Source organism: Aquarana catesbeiana, unplaced genomic scaffold, assembly GCF_042186555.1.
Source record: "Aquarana catesbeiana isolate 2022-GZ unplaced genomic scaffold, ASM4218655v1 unanchor233, whole genome shotgun sequence".
Taxonomy (NCBI): domain Eukaryota; kingdom Metazoa; phylum Chordata; class Amphibia; order Anura; family Ranidae; genus Aquarana; species Aquarana catesbeiana.
The window spans coordinates 283,453-301,358 of record NW_027362661.1 but is presented as its reverse complement, the minus strand read 5'-3'; the positions used below and the strand labels follow the sequence as shown (position 1 = coordinate 301,358).

At 43.4% G+C, this 17,906-nt stretch overlaps 1 protein-coding gene and 1 pseudogene across 1 annotated transcript in view; both read left to right on the top strand.

The window, feature by feature from the left end:
• Positions 1-17,906, top strand: part of LOC141121825 (uncharacterized) — a 197,010-nt gene that overhangs the window by 11,913 nt on the left and 167,191 nt on the right. The gene's annotated exons all lie outside the window — the stretch shown is intronic.
• On the top strand, positions 11,278-11,396 carry LOC141121915 (5S ribosomal RNA; annotated as a pseudogene).

Here is a 17,906-nt window from a genome sequence, read left to right as displayed (position 1 = left end):
CATCATCTTTCACATTATACAAATAAATTGGGCTAATTTTACTATTTAGTTATTTTTTAAATTAATTAAAGGTGTATTTTTTTTTTTTAAATTGCGTTTGAAAGACCACTTTGCAAATACAGTGTGACAGTCATTTATCAAAGAGTTATATGATTGAAAACGCTCAGTAGTTTTGAAGTGGGTCCAACATGCCCATGTTCTTGTAAAGTTTGTATTCGTTCTTGGGAGATGTAGAGAAGTTCCTTCATCTCCCCTATTTTAGAAAGCCTAGTAAACCATTCTGTAATTGTTGGAATACATGTGGATCTCCAATGTACTGGAATGCAAAGTCTTGCCGCATTCACCATGTGCATAGCCAAAGATTTATGGTAGCCTTTTTTTAGATAGGGTCGTGTGGTGTAGGAGGTATTGCGCTTTGGAATAGTCTAGATTGAGTGTTGTTACATGTGTATTGATTTCATGGACTTTTTTCCAAAAAAATGTTGAAGAGACTCACAATCCCACCAGTAGTGGAGCATGGTACCTTCTGCTTTCTCACATCTCTTGCATGTATTGAGTATGGATGGGGAGAATTTATGGAGGCGGGTTCGAGTTCTGTACCAACGGGTTTCGACTTTGAAGCAATTTTCCTGAATGGCTACATTAAGAGAGCCCTTGTGTGGGTATTCATGAATGGTATCCCACTCATCATCAGAAAGGGAAATCTGAAGATCTTTCTCCCAGGCTATGCACGCTGACTGAGGGTGGGGGCATATATGGAAGAAATTTAGTGTCTTTGTCGCGATGTTGGTGTGCATTAAGATTGAAATGGTGTAAGGTGTCTTGTCCACATTGATGTTGAAGCAGGGGTTGATAAGAAGTGGCGTAATTGTCTATACGTACAAAAAGGAAAAGGGTTGGTGCGGGACATAGATACTAAGTGCTCATATAATCGGGGGGTGCCTTTCAAAAAAAATTATGTGCAAGTACATCTTTGTGACACCACTCTGGTGGGGGGGGAATCCAGGTTTCCTTTTATCATGGTTAAAGGCCCCAAGATTGAGGAAAAAGCCCTGAATTTTGCCACCCGTTTGAAGGTCACCAAAGAGGGTTGAATGAGGGGGTGTGTCAGGATCTCTTGAGGCCAATGTTGAGGGAGTAACCAGGGAAGAGTATAAATTGGGAATTGCATGAATGAGTTCTCTAGAGGTACCTAGTTTTTTTCTAGTTTCACGAATGTTCCAATCCACAATTCTTGTAATGTGACATGCCAGATAGTATTTAAGGAGGTCCGGTAGTCCAATTCCTCTCTTAGACTTTGAGCATGTGAGTCAGGCGTAGTTGATATGTGGTGGGGAGTTTCTCCAGATAAATAGTGAGCAAGCCTTCTTGTAAGTTGCAAAGAAGGACGCCGGCAAATGGATCGGGATAGTCTACATTAGGTATAAGAAGCGTGGAAGGATTGTGGATTTTTTATTTGAGTTTATATTTTACAGATGATATTCACTCTCATTTTCTTTTTTTAGAGTGGATATCCAAACGATATAGAATTTGAAGTGAAAGCAGAAGAAGAAGAGAGGTATGTGAGAGATGATCAGCAGTCTATGGAGGAGGATGGAATAACGGGGACATTTATAGAGGAGGACACTCCTACAGAGATCAGTACAGGTGGGTCATTAACACTAAATACATTCCTCCACCCATACTGCTCACTGGTCCAGAGTAATCCCCTGGTCACTTTCCTGAGCTGTGTTCTCTGTCCTGTATTCCTGTACTTCTCTCGGATAATCTTCCTTCTCTGTGCTGCAGACATAATTTATGTATCTAGACTGGGTTTATGGAGATTCTGGGGTTCAGCTGGCAGCATAAATGTTCATTTTCATCATAGACGTTACTCGACCTGGGCACCTGGGACATGGTTCTTGGGTCTAATATTATCTCTGACAGAGCAATTCTCCCAGGCTTACTTACTCTGTTATCTGCTGGCTGTGCCGGGTGGAGGGATATGTCTGTATAGTCTCAGACCCAAGTCACTGAGTGCAGTCTCAGGAGATGGGAGGCAGCGGTGTGGGACCTCTGCAACTTGTCTCATGTAAACATTTAATCTTCCACTGATTACTGAATACCAATATTATGAGTCCTGACCCTTACACTGTATAATTTATATTGTACATTACATGCTTCTGAACTATATACTATATGTTGTACATCACATCATTCTAATACTGTATAGTCCTAATTTTAGTTTCCTATATAATAAAGTTGTACATTACATAGGCCTTACTTCTCTTGTTCCCATTTTCTACCACCTGGACATTTTATATCTGATGAATTGATTGGAGCACAGACTTTTACATGTTGATAATAATGTGATAACATCCTTAAACTTTAGAACCTTAAACAGAAAGTGATAATGAGGGAGGAGTCATTAACCCAATGATGATGGACTTCAGGATCAGTCAAGTCTTCATCTTGGTTGTTCTCCCCCCATCCTCACTCTCTGACCTCTGGTGGGGCTCAGCCCCGCTGTTATTCATGAGTAAATCATGGACTAAACAAGGAAGTGCAGTACTTCTTGTGTTGGGAAGATGGCAATGAGTGATAGAGGAGGTGGGGACACTCGTCCTATAATCCCCTCATCACTGTCATTCCTATAAAAGACAGTTCTCGTTGTTTCCTCACTCTCTGACTAAGGCCCATGAATAAAGAAATGAACTGGTAGGAGATCAGAGGACCCATTTACTAGTTACCTTGGGGGTGGAATTGTAAGATCCTCAGAGACAAAGCTACCTGATGTGGGCGGAGTCCTGGTTTAGGGGAGCCAATCTGCTCATGTCTAGTAATAATCATTTTATTTCTATTTTAGTACATGGACGGGAGATGACGAAAACCTCAGAGGATTGTCTCACGTTGTCTCCAGACTGTAAAGTAGAAGATGAGGACATCACACAGTATAGTCCAAGAGAAGACCCGGCTACCTCAAATGTCCATCTGGCACCACACAGTGTAGATGGACCATCATATTCATCTTATCCTGAGGAACCTCAGACTATGAGGGACGGTGCCGTCCTTCCAACAGATATGAGGTTTTCCTGTACTGAGTGCGGGAAATGTTTTTCACAGAAGTCTCGTCTTTACAAACATCAGAGATCTCACACGGGGGAGAAGCCATATTCTTGTCTTGATTGCGGAAAATGTTTTTCAGACAAGTCCAGACTTTACAGACATCAGAGATCTCACACAGGTGAGAAGCCGTATTCTTGTTCTGAGTGCGGCAAACACTTTGTAGAGAAATCAGTACTTGTGACACATCAGAGATCTCACACGGGGGAGAAGCCATATTCCTGTCCTGAGTGTGGGAAATGTTTTTCAGTGAAATCCTATCTTTACATACATCAGAGAAGTCACACAGGGGAGAGGCCTTTTTCCTGTCCTGAGTGTGGGAAATGTTTTGCACAGAAGTCCCATCTTTACACACATCAGAGATCTCACACGCAGGAGAAGCCATATTCGTGTCCTGAGTGTGAAAAATGTTTTTCAGATAAGTCCAGTCTTTACAGACATCTGAGATCTCACACAGGGGAGAAACCGTATTCCTGTCCTGAGTGTGGAAAATGTTTTTCACGGACTTCCAATCTTTACACACATCAGAGATCTCACACAGGGAAGAAGCTATATTTCTGCCCTGATTGTGGGAAATGTTTTTCACGTAAGTCCAATCTTTACACACATCAGAGAGTGCACACGGGGGAGAAGCCATATTCCTGTCCTGAGTGCGGGAAATGTTTTTCAGTGAAGTCCACTCTTTCCAGACATCAGAGATCTCACACAGGGGAGAAGCCACTTTCCTGTCCTGAGTGTGGGAAATGTTTTTCACGGAAGTCCCATCTTCACACACATCAGAGATCTCACACGGGGGAGAAGCCGCATTCCTGTTCTGTGTGCGGGAAATGTTTTTCAGATAAGTCCAGTCTTTACAGACATCATAGATCTCACACAGGGGAGAAGCCACTTTCCTGTCCTGAGTGAGGGAATTGTTCCTCACTGAAGTCCTGTCTTCCTGTACATCAGAGATCCCACACAACCCTCAAGGTGTTTTAGTGCCTTGAGCGTGGGAAATGTCTTCTATATGAATGTTGCTGGACATCACAGGTCTCATGTGGGGAAGAAGCACACCCTGATATACACCTCAGATATACTCCATGGCTGATCGTCGTCATGTAAGAAACAGTTCATAAGGAGATCAGAGACCACCAAAGACATGGATGAAGTGTTGTACCGTGTTGGCCATTGATAGCAGGAGAAAAATAAAAATTGAGTCATTACCTTTCATCCATTTTGTAGCTTTTGTAAATATTTAGCAGTCTATTAAAAAAAAATTGTTAAATGAATGTTGCACGCATTCCTCCAGCTGTGACAAATATTAGTAATTTTGTTTGTAATTCAACAAATATTTTATTAGAAAGGAGGTGAAGTTAGATGGGCCCAAGGGCCTAGGAATACACAAAGGGGCAGTGAATACAATCATCAGTAACATCCAATTGTAGAAACAATATCCAACATAATAAAGCTATGTAAAAACTGATATTCAAAGACTGTGACGGGGCGAGCGTCTTGTCTCTATGACCAACATTTCAAAGCTCATCATGGAAACTAGTTCAAGTAATAATTGTAGGACGTGTGTACTGAGATGTAGAACAAAAGAGAGGTGGCAGAAAAAGCCCCAGAAACTAAAGTATCGGTCATATTTTATTTCATACAATGATTTCCTATTATGTTTGGTACCCTCTAGTGGCAATAATGTAGTATTGCTCCACTTTTCCCGATAGAGGTATTTTAGGGAAAATACCTCATTATGGCTTTTAGATGGAGCTGGGGATCATAGGAAATCACTGTGTTAATTAAATGATGGCCCAATTTTATAACAGCTGGGAAAATGCTTGTTATGCTCCTCCATCATATATTCTATCTATTGCATACTTACCAACAGTCCTGATTTTCCCCAGGATATTGGCTTTGTCCCGGTGTTCCGTGATGAATCTGTGCCGCTGCTAGAGATCTGGGGTCACCACCATTTTCGTTCTCGTTGAGGCCGAGGGGAAGAAACAAGAGGCAGAGCCTGGGTTGTGGGCCAGGCTGCGGGGCGGGGGTTTGGTGGCAGCTCCATTTCTATTGGCAGCCACTTTCATTGCCACCTGGGCTCCGCCTCTTGTTTTTTTCCCCTTGGCCTTCAGGAGAGCTGCTCTTTGCAAAAATGGCGGCGGAGACAAAATCACCAGTGCTGACTCCGGACCTCTAGCGGTGGCTCTGGCGATACAGTAGAATGGAGGTCTCAGAATCTGGTGGCAAGCTGCATCTTGATGACAAGTAGGGATGAGCTTGATGTTCGAGTTGAAAGCATGTTCGCCAAACAGCGAACAATATGGGGCGTTCGTGGGGAAATCTATATATAATATAGTGCAGTGTACAATATATAATATTCAGAATTAAGAAACAAAAAGGCATGGGTTCTCCCATCCATACCAGGCCCTTTGGGTCTGGTATGGATTTTGGGGGGGACCCCCACGCCATTTAAAAAAAATGTGGCTGTTTTTTTTTCAATGATTTTTCATGTATATTCACGAGATCCCGCAATACATTACAGCCGCGAGCAGTTTTAAATGACATTTTTTCCTTTAGAAACATCATTTTGCTGCGGTACTATTCTAACCATGGGAAAAATGCGCTACTTTACAGGAAGACTAAAGACACCCCCCAGGCACAATATTTAAAGGAATATTTCATTTTTATTCCTTCACTTTAGGCATTCTTAAAATCACTGCTCCCGAAAAAATGGCTGTTTTAAAAACTTTTTTTTGCATTGATACATGTCCCCTGGGGCAGGACACGGGTCCCCAAACACTTTTGATGGCAATGATTTGCATATAAGCCTTTAAAATTAGCACTTTTGTTTTTTCACATTCGTTTCCCAAAGACTTTAACAGTGCATGCATGTTCGCACAAATTTTTTGTCTGTTTGCAAGTTCTGGTGCAAACTGAACCAGGGAGGTGTTCGGTTCATCCCTAGTGTTGAACAGACAGTTTAGTTCAGAGCAGTCACAGACTGCAGAAAACCCTGTGTCACTGTGAACTTGAACCTCATCCCTACTAGGGATCAGCCAGTCTGTCCGGGTTCCATTCATTGGCCTCTCTGAACCCCCCTCTTCATAAGTATATTTGTGCATACATTTTCAGAGACTGCAAACTTCAAACCTGCAGGATTTACTGTGAAATCAAAGTAACACGAAACCCTACTCTCACCCCTGGTGAGTACAAGTGTAGACATTATTCCTTCATTACTCTGAAGTCATCCATATGTAGCGCCATCCTAGGTCAGGTGATAGAAGTGAACACTTAATTGTGTTTTGTCTACTCTGAGTTCTGCAGCTGCGGGCTTGTCTGTCTCCCGTCTTTCCAGAATCTTCTGGAAACATAGTGAGAAGGAGAGGGCAGAGTCTGAGCTGGCCCTGGATACAGCTTCAGTCAATCCTCCATTGAGAATAATGGCCAGCAGGGGCTGTAAGGTGTATATAAGGCTGAGAGCAGAGAGTTGCCAGTTCCTTTTGCCTGCTGAGCGTGACCCAGTCTGTAAATGCTGTTAAGCCTTCCAAGGTTCAGGAGAAGCCTTAAGAAGTCCTGGATGGTTCTCGCTCAGTGAGGAGCCATAGGATCACCCCTAAAGTCACCAGAATATTCAAGGCAACAGTCTAGAGAGGATCCATTTGGGATATCTTGTGTCAGAGTCACAAGGAGGCCTTCAGTCTGCCTGGATCACAGTGAGTAGGCGTCAGAGAATCCTGAGCAAATGACTGTTGCTTGTGCACCCTTTCTGGATAGAGGGACAGTTCTAAACCAAGATGCCAGGACTTTGCTTTAGGGAAGAGAAGGCCCCTGTGCTTAAACTGTGTGCTACCTTTCTGTAGAGGGAAATAGCTGCTTCAAGATGCTGTCCTCATTCATGTTGTTGGGTTCTGGGCATCCCAAAGCTTTTCCCAATCCCTTTCCCAGTTCTACAAAACAATAAAAAGACACTATCTGCCTGATTACTGTCTGAGGAGAGTTTGATGCATCTGACTGAAAATACCCTGTGCCTAGTCGCTTGCTCCATAACCTGGGATCAGATCGGAGGACCAAGTCAGGGGTCCATTACACATACATAGGAAGACGCCAATAATACTGTACACTGGACTATTGTATCAATCAGTATGATCAGATCTTATTGATCGGAAGTTATAGAATTGTAGATCCTCCATCTCAGTCTGAAGAAGGAGAACTCTTCTGTGAAAGGTGGAGGTCTGTCCATGGTCTGTCTGTACAATCTGTTGGTGGAATCTGTAGTAGATAACCGGTGGTTTAGGTCTCCCCAGATTAGGAATCCCACCAGACAGTCTATGTATGGTGGATGTGTACATGGAGACAATGGATTATCACATCAAAGTCTGAGGAGTGTTTCTGATGGAGAGTCTTTTTATTCTTATACAATGAGGTTTTACTGGAATTGTAAAAAAAAAGAATTGTTGGGCATTTTCTGTTGATTATTCTGAATACCAACATAGTGACCCCTCAAAAATCCTCCAAACATATCACTCCAAATTCACACCCCCATACACACAGCCTGAGGAAGGTTAAGACTCGATCTGATCTCTGTATATAAAGAGGAAGTTGGAAGCACAGAGCAATGAGTTGTGTAAGAAGTGACTGAAGGCAGAGCAGGCTCCAATAGAGAAAGTAGAAGAAATCTCCCTCCCTTTTCCTGCATTAGGAAATCATTGTACGTAAAGTTCAGATTAACTTCTTATTCACACAAATTCATTATACATACAGTAGAAGAAGTTGGACTCTCTTGGTGCCATGGTTCCGGGTTTTATCTTCCAGAATCTTCTGTGATTGGACTCTTCACCTTTCTAGAACTATTTCTTTAGTCGTACATCACAGGACACAGAGCCATAGTAATTACTATGTGGGTTATAGTCCACCTTCAGGTGCTGGACACTGGCACACTCTAAACAGGAAGTTGCCTCCCTATATAACCCCTCCCACTACTGGGGGTATCTCAGTTTTTTCACCAGTGTCTAGGTGTTGGTCATGAGTGAAGATGTGCTGTGCTGAGCTCCTCTGGAGCAATCCTTGCTGGGGCTAGCTATGCAGCCGGATCCATTTAAAGTGTCTTTCAGGCCAAATTTAATGGTACCCGGGCCTCGTATCCGAAGAAACAAGGTTCTCTTTTTAGAGAGCTGGACCCTGGGATCCAGTACTTTGGTATTTTAAAGCCATAAAGTTTTACTTGTGGGGTGCTATTGCAGGTCCAGAATTGTGGGTTCCCTGAGGGTCCCCGGTTTCTGAAGGTTTGGTAACGGAACCCACTGTGAAGCGTGAAGATTGGGTCTGTTGGTTTTACCACAGAAAACCCTGCGGCGGGAAAGGTAAGTGGAGTTTTTCTAAGGAATTTTTACATTTTCTTATGAAATGTCTCCTTTAAAGAAGTAAATGTTGTCATGCCTAAGTGTCACCACCGGGGGCTGTATGGAGCACTACCTTCTCATGCTTTGCTCAGAGTCACGCTGTGTCACAGAAGCAGCAGACTTTTTTCCTCTGGCTAGCAGGCAGACCTCCGGTAAGTTTGGGGGGTTTTGCTTCCTCCAGACACCCCCACCTGAGCTGAACTTTTCCCCTCTTCAAGAGGCTGATATAAGGGGGAACTAAAAACAATCGGCAATGCCGTTTTCTTTCACCACCTCTACACGGTGGCGGCTTCCAGGTCTCCTCCACGCCATCCCTCCCTCACTCAGCCAATCCCCTTGGATCGGAGGCCCGTGCTTGCGCGGGTAAACTCTTTTTTTTTAAAAAGAAAGGAGGGGGGCGTGATACGATGTGGGGGCGGGTCTCAGCGCGGCTTTGGCATCCTCCAACATGGGAGTGTGTTTTTAAAAGAAAAACTCAATTTGTGCTGGCTGCAAAATTGTCGGAGAGACATAAGAGCAAAGAAGAGCATGAAAGAGGTTTTGATGATTCATGCATTTCCTATTTGACACACTTACTATTTGCATCAGGCTGAGCATTAATAGCAGCGGCAGTAGCTGGACTATTGCTCAAGCAGTGGATGCGATTTTTTTCTGGTAGTACCTCTTCTTTGTGCATCGAGCTATGGTCAGAAGGGGGGGTTGAAACCCCCAAAAAAGAGCTAAAAGTGTCTCTCTCAAGCTCTGGAAAGCCTACTCATCTCTACAAATGGCATCCTCCGAGAGGGGGTGGCTGGTCAGAATGAGCATCAGGGCCATGAAATGCCTGCAACTGTTTTTTAACACTGCAGCCCCTGTTTATTTTTTGATAATTGGAAGAAAAAAAGTTTAACAACTTTAATCGCATCCCAGTGTGGGTCAAAATGTGACTTTTTCTTCCATTACCCAGGACCCTCAAACTGAGGAACTAGGGGCAGAAGAAGACAAATTCCCTCAAGGGACCGTGGTGAGGCTGATGACTCCTCTTCTGAGGTGTCAAATTCGGGAGAATCAGCTGTTCCAATCTTAAGATTGATGGTGCAATTTCTTGCTGAATGATCGCTCCACGTTTATGTACCCTTAACTGAGTGTTTGGGTTCACTAAAGCCTCCTCAAGCTGTGCATGCCTTTTCCTGTCCATTCATTGCTGGAAAAGCTTTTTTGTATCTGAGAGGATCACCCAGATAAGCTTTTTTTTCCCTCCTAAAAAGTTTTCACACTTTATCCTATGGCGGATGAAATTCACTAAGTAGGGTATACCAGCAATTAACACTGCTATATCCTCTGTGAATAAGTTTGACTTGTCCGGCAGACAATGCTCAAATGCTTAGGAATCCAACGGATAAAAAGGTGGAATTCCTATTGAAAGGAAAAAAAAACACTTTTTTTTTCTCTGGCAGATTGAGTGTCTCAGCCTGCGCTGACAGTAATCGCTTAATCATTGAGAGATCAGTTTAAACAGGTGTTCAAGGTTATCCTGCTCAGCAGGCCCAGGAGACAGCTTTATGTTTGCTATAGTTGTTATGAGAGATTCTATCCATCAGGCCTTGCGCCCTTCCCTAAGCGCTTTTGTAAGAAGCTCCTGGCTAGTCTTCCTTTTTGCGGTGAAAGAGCTATTGGGGATGTTTTGGAATACATCCAAAGAAATTCTAGTGAAAAGCACCCCTTTTTGCCGTTTAAGAAAAGGAGTAAATGTATTTTCATTTTAAAGCTCCTTCTCCTGTGCCAGAGGCATCAGCTTACAGGCAGTCACGGCGGCTTCCAACGCCAGGTTCAATCGAATAGGAGAAATTCTTCTGCAGTTCTCAATGATCTGGCAGGAAGAGTGTCGAGACGAATGGGGAACTTCCTCAATAGCTCCAGGGTACAAACTGGGGTTCCAAGAGTTCCCATCTCCTCGTTTTCTCAGATCAAACATTTCTAACGATCCATAGAAAAAGAAAAAAGTGATCATGGGGGTCCCCATGTAAGAACAGAGGTTGGAGTTTGATTCAAACCTCTTTTTTTCATTGTGCCAAATCCGAATGGACATTCTGGATCTCAAAAATCTAAATTCAATTTCTGAATATAACCAATCTTTTTTCATATGGAGTCAATCCAAATCAGTTATTATTATTATACAGTTATCTCCATCCTACAAGGAGGATAACTTCTGGCGTCAATCGACATCAAAGATGCATATCTCCATATGCCTATTTCCTCGCTCACTAGTAATATCTACTACTCAAGGTGGAAAATCTTAATTTTCAGTGTGTAGCTCTGCTTTGCGGTCCAGCTACTTCACCTTTAGTGTTTACAAAGGTTCTGGCCCCTCTTCTAGCCAGATTAAGGGCCCAAGGTATAACTATTATGGTTTACCTAGTCGATCTGTTCTTGATAGACCAGTCGGTAGCCCGCTTAGACCAAAGTATGGTCACCACATTCAGCTACCTGGAAATTCTAGGTCGGATTCTCAGCCTAGGAGAAATCTCCATTAAAACCATGAAGAAGGCTAAAATACTTGGGTCCAATCATAGGTACACCCAGAAAAGGGTATTTTTACCCCAGGCAAAGATCAGCGCCATAAAGGAACTGGTTTAGGTGGTCGAAGCAAGATGAATTACTTCTATTCAACTTTGCATGAGGTTGTTGGGAAAGATGGTGGCTTCATTCAAGGCCGTTCCTTATGCTCAGTTTCATTCGAGACTGCTGCAAAACAGTATCCTATCGGCTTGGAACAAGGGGTTCTAGCTCTACATTCCCAATGTGTCTTGACTCCAAAGCCTACGGCCACATCACCCTGTTAGCGCCTGATCCCGTCTGATCTTGGAGGCAAAGCAGGGTCGGGCCTGGTTAATACCCGGATGAGAGACCACCTGGAAAAACCAGGTGCTATAGGCTGGGTGCGCTGGAGCCTCAGTTTATCCAAAAATCTACAAAGGGGAAAATCCTTCATTCAGTTACCTGGGAAATGGTAACAACATATGCCAACCTTTTTTGTTTAGGTTGGGGAACAGTCCTGGAAGAGGCAACTGTCCAAGAGAAGTGGCCCAGACCAGAAATGGCCTTGCCCATTAACATTTTAGAAATGCAGGCAGAGCTCTTGGTCCTGAGGGCCTGAACGTTCAGTTTATGGTATTGTCCTGCCAGGATTCAATCCGACAATGTTACAGCAATGGCCTATATTAATCACCAAGGGGCACAAGAAGTTGCGCGGCCCAGAGAAAGGTGAATTATATCCTATTTTGGGCAGAAAACAATGTACTTTGCCTATCTGCAGTCTTCATTCTAGGAATAGAAAATTGACAGGCGGACTACTTGAGTCACCAGCAGTTGTTCCCGGGAGAATGGTTCCTTTACCCGGATATGTTCCTGTAAATATGTCAAAAATGGGGGATCCCAGACATAGATCTGTTTGCGTCCAGGTTCAACAAAGAAATCGACAACTTTGTGGCAAGAACAAAGGATCCACTAGCATGTGGAACAGATGCCTTGCTATTCCCGTGGAATCGGTTCTCACTGATTTATGCATTCCCTCCTATTCTGTCTGCGACTTCGTGGCAGGATCAAGCAGGAAGTTGTTGATTCTTGTGGCCCCCAGCGGGGCCCAGAAAATCTTGGTATGCAGAGATTGTAAAGATGGCAGTAGGGGACCCATGGACCCTACCATCATGACCAGACCTTCTCTCGCAAGGTCCGGTGTTCCATCCTACTTTATAAACGCTAAATTTAATGGTCTGGCTATTATGAGCCAGACTCTGAAGAAGCGTGGGATGTCAGGTTCAGTAGTTTCTACCTTAGTTAATGCAAGGGAGCCAGCCTCCAAAATTATATATTATGGAGTCTGGGAAACATATGTCTCCTGGTGTGAAACCAGGAGCTGCACCCCAGTAAATAGGTCAAAGGTAGAATCCTTGACTTTCTGCAGATGGGGTGAGAAATAAGGCTGGCCTTAAGGCCGAGACCTGTCCTTAGAAAGCACTTATCGGTATTATTGCTTCGCGTTCTTTGGTTGGTAACTTTATTCAGGCGGTAACGCGGCTTAATCTCCGGTTAGGTAACCCCTGAACCTTTGGGACTTGAATTTAGTTTTGTCGGCATTACAAAACAGCCTTTTTTTGGGCCGATACGACATTTTCCCTTGGTCCTATTTTGACAAGGAAACTATTTTTTCTGGTAACCATATCTGCTGCAAGAAGGGTATTAGAATTGGCTCCTCTTTCTTGTAAAGAGCCATATTTTTATTGTTCACAAGGATAAGGTAGTATTGCGTCCTCATCCTAACTTTTTACCAAAGGTAATATCAGGTTTTTAATCTAAACCAGGATATTGTTCTACCTTCATTTTTCCAGAACCCTGTTTTATGGAAGAAAAATCACTACATTCTTTTGATGTGGTGAGAACAGTCAAAGTCTACTTAACGACTTATGGACCGCCCGCTACAGTTTTACGTCGGCTGTTTGAAGGAGGATATTGTTGTTATGGCAGTAGCTAGCTGCCATAACCCCTGTATCTTCCTTTTTAGCGGGTGGTCTGCTACAAGATAAAAGTGGTCTCTGTGGCAGATTCGCCGTAAGATCACTTTTACCCCTCTCCATACAATTGCTGGGCGGAAGTCAAAACGTCACTTCCGCCCACAGCTCTTAAAGAGCCATTTATTTATTTATTTTTTTTTAAATGACAATTTTTTTTTTTTTCTATTGCATTTTAGTCTAAATATGAGATCTGAATTCTTTTTGACCCCAGATCTCCTATTTAAGAGGTCCTGTCATTCTTTTTTCTATTACAAGGGACGTTTACATTCCTTCTAATAGGAATAAAAGTGAATTTTTTTTTTAAACCGTGTAAAAATAAAAGGTAAAATAAATAAGAAAAAAAAAATTTTAACACACACCGTCCCGCCGAGCTCGCGTGCAGAAGCGAACGCATATGTGAGTAGCGCCAGCATATGAAAACGGTGTTCACACCACACATGTGAGGTATCACCACGATCAGCAGAGCGAGAGGATAAATTCTAGCCCTAGACCTCCACTGTAACTCAAAACATTCAACCTGTAGAATTTAGAATTGTAGACTTTATTTCTGACTGCGTAGGCAGCGGGTGCCAGTGAAAGCCCGGAAGCTACGTAATCAGAGGAACAAGTGGGAGGAGCCTAGCCTACTTGATACCGCGTGGGACGCGTGTATGTGTTGGCGCCAGAGAAGAAGAGAGGCCTCGTGATCATGCTAAGAAGATCAGAGTGTGGCCATGTCTTTTTCGGTGATGCAACCAACTGTGGGGCCTAAGATGTTCCCTACCAGCACTGCTGCAGGTGCTATGCTGACCGGCACCTTGCTTACAGATACCGGCATTCGTCTGAAACCGCAGGAGAGGTTTGTTCTTTATACAGTTGGAGATATTGAAGGACTGGGCATGCTTTGCCACAAGTGTGAAGGACTGGTCATACATCTCCGTCCATTTGTTCGCTGCCCACAATGTGGAGAATATTTGTTTGTGGTGGAGCAACCAACCATGTTGCCTCGTGCTTATCATATGGACTGGGCTACAGGTATCGCCACAGTAGAAGCTGCTACTACTGCTGAAAAAGAACGGCAGGCCATGATTTCGCCTGTTGTCACCGAAAGTGTTCCTGAGAGAGATACTGCGGTAACCGACTCATCAGTGGACATTACTTTGATTTCTGCGTCCACTACGCCTATCCCCGTTGTACCTGTTCAGAGGAAGGTGGGATATGTAAAGGCTTCCCGTGGCCATGGTCGAGGCCTACCCCAGAGACTGCCCGAACCGGAGAAGTCCACGTCAGGAACGGGTGAGAGATCAGAGGGGAATGTATCTGGGACTTTGTGTAAATATTTGTTGGATCTCTCCGGTGATGATGATTTATTTGAGACAATGTCACAAGAACTGTTATGGGCTCAGGGTGAAGACGTTGCTTCTGCCTTAACTTTCTCAGAATGGACAGCCCTGGATTCTGGGAGAACATCACCTTGTGTGGAGCCACACAGTACTGTCGGGGAGACATTGCCTAAAGTTATTACTTTGTTGCTAACACCCATCGGGTCTATGGTGAGTAAGTCGTTGAACTCTTGTGTGCCCCCTGGTTTGGGGAAAAATAGATCGTTGCCTAAACTTGCACATTTACAGAGAATGCTTAACAAGCGTGTGGCCACGGAATATGGTCTGGAGTTCCCATATGTTACCCAGGACATTATGCAAGAGATTGAAGCTAACCGGGAGCTTTGGTACAGTGAAGCTGTTTGGGACTATTTGTCTGTGCCTAAGCCTTTCCGGAAAACTGGATATTCTGTCGCTATGGATGAACGCTTCAGTGGATGTTTCCTACACTGGAACTATGGTCGGCACATTCATGCTGACAAAGTGGTCCCTTTGCAGACCAGGAAAAGATGACGTGGTGTACTTTATTACTACAGTGGATAAACAGGGAAAATCACTGACATTGCCAGATCCTCGGTTCTACTGGTGATTATGGATAAAGAACTGTGGGGTATGTAGATAGATAGTGTCAGTGTTCAGAGATCTTCAAGGTCAAGATTTGGTGTTCAGCTCTGTGTTTCTAAATCCAAGGCCCGTGTTTTTTTTGCTAGCCGGACTTCCTTCGTTTAAAAGATATGACATACCTAAATATATATAGGGATGGACTCCTCAAGTTATTTTAGTTGGTTCCTTAGTGGGAACATAAGAAAAAATTATGGGAAGAGAGTTTCATTTTTTTTTTAAGAATGAGACTTTGCTCCTAAACTATATATATCTTGTGTGTGTGTTTAACTTTGTTTCTTTTCAGGAGCAAGTGGACCTGCTATCAAGCTGTTAGGCTTTTCAGCCAGATAGATAGTGGGGTTGCAACAGTCTTAATGTGGTTTTGTTTACGGATGTGAACATATTGTTTAAAAGAGAAATGTTGAAATTGTAATGTCTCTCTACTGTCTTCTTCTCTTCTTTACTTTAATCCAAGTTTTAAGCTCAAATACCTACTCTCAGGCTTGGGAGTTTTTTTTTTTTTTTTTTTGACAGACATTGAGGACACCGTCTATTGTAGTGGGGGGGAGTATGTGGCGTTGGTAGATTTTTAATCTACCGCTGATAGGTAAATCTTGTGGGTTACATGTTAGGTGAAGTTAGATTTGCCTCTGTTCCAGCTTGGCTGAGTTGCGTGTAGTTCCACACTGTGCCGGTAGGTGTCGTTGTCACCATGGGCTGGTGTTGGAAAGGCAACATGTTGAAGCGTATGACTGCTCCTCTGTCCCGGAGACAACTCGGTGGAGGTGGTCCTCCAAGTTGCATTCTGGGAGAGGGTATTTATGGGACAGACGCCATGTTTAGGGGTTCGTTTTCAGCCACCTGCTGGCCCTCCTGGCCGACAGGTATGCGTTAAGAGTACCACCTCGTGGTCCTCCGTTCCCGGAGGCCCACGTCGCTGCGGCGTGTTGGGGGTCCCAGAGGCCTGTCTGGGGCCTACCACAGTGGCAGAGGAACGGTCCTGAGCTTTCTGTCCTGAGTGAAGAAGCTGGACAACTGAGGAGATCCCAGAGGAGGACCCGTCATGGAAGGATCATGCAGAGTGCTGGTCTGGAGAGGGGCCTGATGACTCGGTTGGAGGACGTATCTTGAAGTGGTCTTACTGCATAGTACTGCCAGGTTGGCTTAAAGGTTCAAGTGCTGTGTCTGACACTCATCGTAAACCAATACATCCTGTGGCAGAGAATCATACGGGTTTTGTTCCAAACAAGTCTGTGGCAGAGACTTTTGTTTGTGCTGCGTGCTGGCTGCTGGGCGGGTGAGAGAGGCCTATCCAGGCGGGCAAAGATTGAATCCCACAAGGGGAGTGCATCCAACTACAAGTGTCCAATTCCAAATAATGTTCTAAATAATACTAAGAAAAGGTATTTGAGCTTCTCTGCAGCTTTCCTTCTGCCTCTTTCCTGCTGCTTCCTTTATTACTTGTTCATTAAAGCATTGGAAAACATACTCAAGTGTTTGGTGCCTACATCGTCCAGAGGTAAACTCAACGGGACCCTAGACCCGGTGCTGGTGAAACAGAGGTAGCGAGAGTGAAGGAAACAGCCCGCTTTAAACCAGCAGCTCCACGGAGAGTTATTGCTACACCTATATAATGTAAGAACTGTCAAATGGCAAGCCAGCCAATTTGGCGGTTTGCCGTCACGGTGGGGGGGCGTGATTTTTTTTTTTTCATTTTCAGTTTTCGGTGCGGTGGCGTCATAATTGACGATGGATCTACATTGGAGCACACTGTTTTTTGTTTTGTTTTGTTTTTTAATAAAGAATTTTCCCCCTTAATGACCAGGCACTGCTTCGCTTTAACTGACAATTGCGTGGGCGTGCGACTCTGTACCCAAACAAAATTGACGTCCTTTTTTTCCCACAAATAAAGCTTTCTTTTGTTGGTATTTATTCAACCTCTGCAGTTTTTATTTTTTGCGCTATAAACAAAGAGTGACAATTTTTTTGTACTTTTTGCAATAATACGTATCCAAAAAAATTAATATAAAAAACAAATTTATTCATCAGTTTAGGCTGATATGTATTCTTCTACATATTTTTGGTAAAAAAAATCGCAATAGGCGTATATTGATTAGTATGCGCAAAAGTTATCGCGTCTACAAACTATGGGATAGATTTAGGGACTTTTATAATTTTTTGGGGTTTTTACTAGTACTGGTATATTACTATGGTCATCCTGTATTACTGTATTTCTCTCGGATAATCTTCCTTCTCTGTGCTGCAGACACAATTTATGTATCTAGACTGGATTTATGGAGATTCTGGGGTACAGCTGGCAGCAAATAAGCAGACAAAATAAATAAAAATGAATTTCGGGAGTAACTAAATAAATTTATTTTTCGGACGAAAACTAAATTCCGAAACGAAATATTTCAGTGTGCACATGTCTAATATGTATTCTCTTTTGTTACACCATTTTATACCACCTGGACATTTTATATCTGATGATTTGATTGGAGCACAGACTTTTACATGTTAATAATAATGTGATAACATCCTCAAACTTTGGAACCTTAAACAGAAAGTGATAATGGGGGAGGCGTCAATAACCCAATGATGGTGGTCTTCAGGATCAGTCCAGTCTTGACTAAATCATGGGCTAAATACGGAAGTGCAGTACTTCTTGTGTTGGGAAGATGGCAATGAGTGATAGAGGGGGTGGGGACACTCGTTCTATAATCCCCTCATCACTGTCACTCCTATAAAAGACAGTTCTCGTTGTTTCCTCACTCTCTGACTAAGGTCCATGAATAAAGAAATGAACTGGTAGGAGATCAGAGGACCCATTTACTAGTTACCTTGAGGGGGGAATTGTAAGATCCTCAGAGACAAAGCTGCCTGATGTGGGCGGAGTCCTGGTTTAGGGGAAC